The sequence below is a fragment of the Galeopterus variegatus genome, unplaced genomic scaffold (assembly GCF_000696425.1).
Source record: "Galeopterus variegatus unplaced genomic scaffold, G_variegatus-3.0.2 Scaffold14954, whole genome shotgun sequence".
NCBI classification, from domain to species: domain Eukaryota; kingdom Metazoa; phylum Chordata; class Mammalia; order Dermoptera; family Cynocephalidae; genus Galeopterus; species Galeopterus variegatus.
Genome location: NW_007741065.1, coordinates 10,641 through 19,105, shown reverse-complemented (window position 1 = coordinate 19,105; position 8,465 = coordinate 10,641). Strand labels below are relative to the sequence as shown.

The 8,465-nt window shown below is 52.7% G+C and overlaps 1 pseudogene; it reads right to left on the bottom strand.

The window, feature by feature from the left end:
• LOC103582116 overlaps positions 1–6,047 on the bottom strand; it is a 10,347-nt pseudogene extending 4,300 nt beyond the window's left edge.
• Between the last annotated feature and the right edge of the window lie 2,418 nt (positions 6,048–8,465).

Here is an 8,465-nt window from a genome sequence, read left to right as displayed (position 1 = left end):
TGTCCACAAGTGGGCAGTAGTACTTTCTCATCCTGCCTACCTTCCAGCAGGGGGCAGAAGCGCTCGGTCATCCGGCTGACCATCCACGGGGGCAATAGTGCTCTGTAATCTCAGTGGCTGTCCTCAAGGTGGCAGTAGCACTCTCTCTTCCTGCGTACCGTCCACCAGGGGGCAGTAGTGCTCTGTCACCCTGCCATCCACCAGGTGGCAATAGTGCTCTGTAATCCCAGTGGCTGTCCACAAGGGGTCATTAGCACTCTGTCATCCAGCCTACTGTCCACCAGGGGACAGTAGCACTCTGTCATCCTGACTACCATCCACCAGGGGGCAATAGCGCTCTGTAATCCCAGTCTCTTCCTGCCTACTGTTCACGAGGGGCAGTAGCGCTCTATCATCCTGCCATCCACCAGGGGGCAATAGTGCTCTGTAATCCCAGTGGCTGTCCACAAGGGGTCATTAGCACTCTGTCATCCAGCCTACCGTCCACCAGGGGGCAGTAGCACTCTGTCGTCCAGCCTACCGTTCACCAGGGGGCAGTAGCACTCTGTCATCTGGCTGGCCATCTTCCAGAGGGCAGCAGCATTCTGTCATCTTGCCTACTGTCCACAAGTGGGCAGTAGCACTCTGTCATCCAGCCTACCGTCCACCAGGGTGTAGACTGAGGTTGCACCGTCCCGCGGTGGGGGATCATGCTCCATTTGGGTGCAGAGCACACGGCCCGCGGGGGTCCTGCTCCCTGTGGGGTGGGGCCTGCGGTCCGCTGTCAGAGACCTGCTCTTGAGGGGTGCCGGGCGCGCGGTCTGCGGGAGTGGGGAGGTGGTGATGTGCCCCTGCCGTGTGANCAGCAGCATTCTGTCATCTTGCCTACTGTCCACCAGGGGACAGTAGCACTCTGTCATCCTGACTACCATCCACCAGGGGGCAATAGCACTCTGTAATCCCAGTCTCTTCCTGCCTACTGTTCACGAGGGGTAGTAGCGCTCTATCATCCTGCCATCCACCAGGGGGCAATAGTGCTCTGTAATCCCAGTGGCTGTCCACAAGGGGTCATTAGCACTCTGTCATCCAGCCTACCGTCCACCAGGGGGCAGCAGCACTCTGTCATCCTGCCTACCGTCCACCAGGGGGCAGCAGCACTCTGTCATCCTGCAGACTGGCCACCTGGGATTTTCCCTGAAACCAAAGCACAGAGCCCGGGAGGCCACGTGTTTTCCTTTTTCTCACTTTGCCTTTTTCATTTATATAAAAGCACAGCCATATACCACACATGAGCAGCCACCCTCATCAATATTTGTTGAAGGGAAAAAATTCCCTACTAGGAAGGAAGCAAATGAAGAATTCACATACAATATAGGCAGCAAATAAAAACACCAAAACCACAGCTGTTTTTAAAACTGGAGGTGGAAATCACTTTCCTGTGCATTTTTAATACAACAGCTACTCCTTCTATCTAAATCTGCTACATTTTTCTGGTGAGTGGCGGTGGGCGGGGGTCAATGCAGAAAAACGAAGACCCTCAGCCCCGGTGGGGTTCCACAGGGAATGGGAGACCCGTGTCCCCCAAGTGCCAGAGCCCAGGGGTGGCTCTGTGAGAACACACTCATCCTGCCTACCATCCACCAGGGGGCACTAGCACTCTGTCATCCTGCCTACCGTCCACCAGGGGGCAGTAGCACTCTGTCATCCTGCCTACCATCCACCAGGGGGCACTAGCACTCTGTCATCCTGCCTACCGTCCACCAGGGGGCAGTAGCACTCTGTCATCCTGCCTACCATCCACCAGGGGGCACTAGCACTCTGTCATCCTGCCTACCGTCCACCAGGGGGCAGCAGCACTCTGTCATCCTGCAGACTGGCCACCTGGGACTTTCCCTGAAACCAAAGCACAGAGCCCGGGAGGCCACGTGTTTTCCTTTTTCTCACTTTGCCATTTTCATTTATATAAAAGCACAGCCATATACCACACATGAGCAGCCACCCTCATCAATATTTGTTGAAGGGAAAAAATTCCCTACTAGGAAGGAAGCAAATGAAGAATTCACATACAATATAGGCAGCAAATAAAAACACCAAAACCACAGCTGTTTTTAAAACTGGAGGTGGAAATCACTTCCCTGTGCATTTTTAATGCAACAGCTACTCCTTCTATCTAAATCTGCTACATTTTTCTGGCGAGTGGCGGTGGACGGGGGTCAATGCAGACAAATGAAACCCCTCGGCCATGGTGGGGTTCCACGGGGAACGGGGGGCCCGTGTGCCCCAAGAGCACCAGTACACGCCGGAGCCCAGGGGTGGCTCTGTGAGAACACACGGGAGAAACAAAACCTACCCAGGGGGCTTGCACTCCAGTGCAAACAGCCTGGAAATACAAAGGGCCAGGGAGTTCTCCCAGGCAGCTCAGCGTGCTGGGTGCACAAAGGAGCAGGACTCCTACTGAGGGCCACCAGGGCCCCGAGACCCTGAGACTAAGCCCTGGGGGACAAAGGCAAATGTACCCGGCAGGCAATGGAGAGGGGGACACACAGGGAACACGGGTCTACAAAGGAACAGCCTGTGGCAGAGGAACAGTGTGCCACACATGGGGACCAAGGAGAAGGTGCACCCGCAAGGGGCTTTTCCTTAGGGTGACTGTAGGGCCCCACCTGCTCAGGACAATCCTACAACATTATGTCTGCTGTCCCATCCCAACAATTAACTAACTTCACACTCCTAATTCATTTTCTAAATAATTTCACACTCCTAAGGACTCTGGTTTGGAGGATAAATTATACGGTCACACTATTTTTTAAGGACACTGAGTTCTGAAGGGTGTGAAGCAAAGAAGTGACAGGGCCACATCAGTATCCACATGGCACGGATGGCCTGGGAAAGAGGAGGTAGAAAGCCTGGAGTCCAGGGAGTGGGCTCCTGTGTGTGCCAGGGGAGGATGAAAGGGTCAGATTGGAGAGCAGCATGTGTGCAGAGGTGTGTGTGAGTACCCAGGTGTGTGTGAGTGTGCAGATGTGTGTAAGTGCATGGATGTGTATGAATACATGGACACGTGTCTGTCCATGTGGCCATGTATGCTGGTGTGCATATGTGGACATGAGTGTCCAGGAGTGTGAGTGGGCATGCATGTGAGTCCAAGGAGTGGGCTCCTGTGAGCCAGGGGAGGATGAAGGGGTCAGACTGGAGAGGGGATAACATGTGGACCTGTGTGTGACTGTGCAGATGTGTGCGTGCACATGTGTGCACAAGTGTACATGAGGGTGCATGAGCAGGCATGACTGTGCATGTGCACAAGTGTGCATAAGTGTGAGTGTGCATGTGTGTGCACATGTGTGTGAGCATGTGGCCATGTGTGGGTGTTCATACACGTACATGAGTGTCCAGGCACGTGAGTGGGCATGCATGTGAGTCCAAGGAGTGGGCTCCTGTGAGCCAGGGGAGGATGAAGAGGTCAGACTGGGCAGGGGATAATGTGTGCACCTGTGAGTGTGCAGACGTGTGCATGCACATACGTATGTGCAAGTGCACATGAGGGTGCATGAGCATGCATGACTTTGTGTGCATGAGCACCAGTGTGCATAAGTATGTGAGCATGTGGCACCGTCTGTCAGTGTTCATACACGTACATGAGTGTCCAGGCGTGTAAGTGTGCAAGCGAGTATGCATGTGTGCCTGTGCGTGTGCGAGTGTGTATGCATGTATGTGCGTGCATGCATGTGCACGAGTGTGGAGGTGTGAGTGTGCATGCATGTGTGGGAGTGTGGGCATGTGTACGTGTGCACAAGAGCAACTGATTCTGGCTGCAGCTGCTGAGAGGAGAATTGATGGGCAGGTTTCTTGGGGCCCAGGAATTTGGAGCCAGTCACCATGAACTGTCTCCAGCTGAACCCTCCTGAGAATGGAGTGCCACCCCCACCCACCTGCCACTCCCAGCCCAAGTCACAATTCCTGGGAAGCATTGAGAAGCGGCTCAGAAGTCTCAGGAAGAAGGAGGCTCAGCCACATTTAGCTTGAGGCTTGTTCCAAACGATTAGCCACAAGGAGACCCATTTAAAGAGACAAGTGGTGGCACAGTGGTAAAGTCCTGGGTACGGCAGCTGGAAATCACACAGCCATGTGACCTTGTACCCTAAGGCACGCACAGACTGCGGGCAGCACTATTAAAAGTTTGCAGATCATTCAGGGTTAGAGGAGAAACAAGTTTAGGCCAGAAAAATCAAGTGTCCATTTCTAACCACAGCCAGATATTCACGGGACAACGGATGCCTGTGCTCCAAAAGCACCTTCTTTTGGAAGCAGGGATGCATTGGGCAGGAGCTGAGACTGCTGGGTACTAGGAAAAGGTGCAGGCACTGAGGACAATGGAATTGAATTCCCTTAAATTGGTGGCATGAGGGGAACTCCCCAGGGGCTTTGATCAGACCACTCTGCTTTAACAGGGGATCCCCAACATCTAATGACATTCTGGGTACTGGTGAGAATAAGTGAGAAGCCACATGGTGGGAATTCATGATGGGAGCCATGAATTGTCCCCAGGGAATCCAGAGAACATCTGAATGGGGTTGCGGAAGATGGGAAGCATTTTGTGTCAGACCAGGGACGTGGTGAGGGGGTGTAAAGTAGGGGCTGTGAGAGTTTAAGGCAGGGAAGCATTTCAGGAGGGGCTGAGATGAGGTGTGAGGGGCTCGACCACATGGGTCTTCCAGGAGAACTGAGGAATGGGGGGTTTTTTGGACACTAGAGGGATCTGCTGGGGAAAGACTGGGAAGAGCCTCACATGCTTTGCTAAAAAACTCTGGTGAGTCACCTGCTGCTCATATTGTTCTTTTCTGGTATATGATGAGATTATTTTTTCAGCCTCTGGTTGCTTTTACGACATTCTCTTTATCATTGGTTTTAGTGTTTGCTGGCCACATGCCTAGGTGTACAGATCTCTTTCTACATGTTCTCCTTGGGGCCTGCTCAGCTTCTTGGATTGAATGTTGATGTTTTCCACCGAATTTAGTAAAATGTGGCCACTGTCGCTTCAAGTAACTTTCCTGTTCCATTCTCTTTTTTTCTACCCACATAACACACATATATGTTTAATATTGTCCCATACGTCAACAAGCCTCCACTCATTTTTTCAATCTTTTCTGTTCTTCAAATTGGCCATTCTATGATCTCCCTTCTGGTTCACTAACCTTGCTTTTGCAATCTCCAGTCTGCTGTTACACCCGTCTAATAAGATTTTTGTTTCAGACATTTTGCTTCTCAGTTCTCCAATTTCCATTTGCTTTTTAGAAACATAGTATTTCCATTCTCTGCTGACACTCCCCATCTATTTACTTATTACAAGCATGTTTTCCTTTATATCCTCGTACTTTTTTTCATAGCTACTTTAAAGCCTTTGCCACAAAGTCCAACATCTAGATCACCTCAGGGTCAGTTTTTCTCACTGCTTTCCCGTCACTGGGTTAATCCAACTGCCTAGGGTACCTGCGAAAGCTCAGGAGCAAAGATCTGCAGAGGAACTGGTCTGTTGTCATGGTATCTTTTGATTCTGGGTAAAAAATATAAAAAGACTCCCACATCACATTCTCATGAACTCAAGACTGAAACTCAGAAGTCCCACTTACTGTGTGTCCTTGGAAGGTTTTCACTGCGTGGTCACAGCCAAGTCTGCATACATGAATACACATGTCTGTGCTACAGGAGGCAAAGGTAGTGTTGTGCTGCCAGTCCACATCAAGAGCCGGGGCTGTAGAGCAGGAAAAACAGGGAGGACTCTGGCATTTATCAACTGTGCACAGAGCTCGGCTGACTTAGAACAATTAACAGCGTGGTGGAGAAGCCATATCTAGTATCACGATAAAACATATTCCCGCGTGAACAGAGACTCTTTCTTTCAAAGACCTTAAAGACCCTCTCCTCCCACATTTGCAGGGATGACAAGATGCCTCTGGAGAGAGGCCCTGTGGCATGCAGCATCTCTTACTCCCACGGCACAGGTGAGAAAGGGCAGGTGAGGTGTGCCGGCTGCCTGCCCCCACACCTTCCTGCTTGAGCAGTATCACCATGGTGGGCCTGTTTGATTTGTTTTCACAGAGAGAGGAGAAAAAATAAGAGGAAAAAGATTTCATAGCCTGTGTTCAAGACACCCCAATTTAAAAACCTCCTGCAACACATTAATGTATCCCATGGATTAGAGGATAATTAGAATCAACAAGAATCCCATATTAGAGATGAAATTGGGTGAAAGGCTCAGGACTCATGATGAACACCCTCCCTGAGTCCAAGAGCCCCTCTGCTCTGCTGAGGGTTTTGAGGTGACTGCCCTCTGGTCACTCCCCCTAGACCTCTCCATGTCCCAGCTTTCCCTACTCCTTGTTCCAGTGTGAGCCCTGCCCCTGCAGGGACCTCAGAAGTAACAAGGATGGGAACAATACAAAGGTTAACTAATGCTGCAGTTTAGTTATGGTCTCATTCTGTATTTTCTGGGTTCTTTGCTGGGATGGCAGTGGGAAATCCAACCATTTTCCAATGCACTGAAATGTCTGGGGCCATTTTTCGAAGCCCAGCCCTCGTTCTGTCCTCAGAACCCGGTGCCCCGAGACGTTGGAAGAACACGTGAAGACCAGAGTGGCAAAGTCAGAGCAGCCAGACTCCATCCTTGTTCCGTCCCTCAGGCAGGTCCTGGGGTCTCAGCTGCACACGGGGATGTTCTGACAAGCTCTCAGGGGATGCTGAGCGTGGAGTGAGACAAGCCATCTCAGGCCATCAGCACAGCTACCAGCCACAGAAGGGGTACAGACGTGTTAGTCCCCACGGCTGTTGAACCTGTGGCCTCCAAGCCTCATGCCGGTCCAGTTACAGGGAGCAGGTCTGCGGCTGAGGGTGGCTGCTCCCACCTCCTCTCAGGCACCCACTTGCTCAAGTGGCCACTTGGCAGTCTGGGGGGCTCATGGCCATGCTCCGCTCACGTCTCTACATGACTCCCCTGAGGCAGTCCCACTGGAACACTCCCTAGAGGCATTTACGCATCAAGTGAGAAGTGACGGCAGGAGGTGGGGGGCTCGGGAAGGAACAGCAAGGGGGATAGGGAGCTGCTCACGTGATGTGCCCCTTCTCCTTAGGAATCTCAGCGAGTCCTTTTACTCAGGATCATCACAGGCTGCTTCTGAGAAAGAGAAGCTCTGGAACTGAGCCCTGTGCTCACAGAACCCTGACTGGGAAAGCTCATGGCCTGAGGGCTGTGAACAGTGCTGCACTAGAGCACACGTCACGTAGAGAACAGGGTGCTGCCTACATAGCGTTTGGGGCCATCGTAACCAGGTGATGTCCTCAGGCGCCAGGAGCTCAGTGCTTCGAGGCTTAGCCATCAAGGTCTGACCACCCTCTTACGATATGAGCTCTCACCATTCCTTCACTGATGGGAACGGCCCCTGCCTGTGCTGTCCGTGCAAACAGTGCAGTTTGCGCTGAGCACCTGCTTGACTCTGGGAGTCTGGAATCCGGGCATGGGGTAGGCAGTGGGTGCCACCATGTGACCAGCCCCAAAGGAAAACCCTCAGCACCTAGTCTCTAATGGGCTTCCCCGGAAGACAGCTGACTTCTGGGGGAATTAAGCACGTCCCGTGTGACTCCCCTGAGAGCTCACGTCTGTTCTCGTCTGGACTTCATCCCAGATGCCTTTCCTCTTTGCTGATATTGCTTTGTATCCGTTCCCACAAGAAGTCTTAGCTGTGTATGCTGAGTCCTGTGTGTCCGCCCAGCACACGGCCAAACATGGAGTGGTCTCGGGGACCCCAACACAGCAGCCCTCTTGGAGCAGTAGGACAGAGAAGCCTGCCCTGGCTCTTTGGCTGGTTCACGGTTGTGTTTGCAGACTAGGGACCAGGTGGGTGTTGAGGCGTCTGAACCTTGCAAACCTGAACGACAACACTTAACACGAAATGGGTCTCCTTCCCACCAGCGAGGTTCCACAGGCACCTCCCTCTGTGCGTTCACAATTACGTTAAGGGACAGTGCGCGTGGGGGGCGGGGGTATCTGCTCAAGCGTGGTGAGGTCACGTGACCCTCGCACGGACATGCTCCATGCGTGAGGCGTGAGGGCGCCCGGCTTTTTGGAGACCTGCTTAGTGCTTTTGAGTACTACAGACTTTATCGGTGTTCCCTTGAGGCGTGCATCCCACAGTTGGGGATCATGCTCCATTCGGATGCAGGGCGCATGGCCCGTGGCGATCATGCTCCCTGTGGGGTGATGTCCCTTTGTCTGTTGGGGACAACATGTTCTTGAAGGGTGAGGGCGCTTGGACAGCCGGGGTTCTGCTCCCTGTGGGGTGGGGTCCCGCAGTCCCCTGGTGGTGACAAACTCTTGAGTGGTGAGAGACCGTGGCCCATGGGGATCCTGCTCCCTGTCCCGTGATGTCGCTCGGTCCGTTGGGGAAGACATGTTTTTGAAGTTTGAAGGCGCTCGGCCAGTGGGGACGGACCTG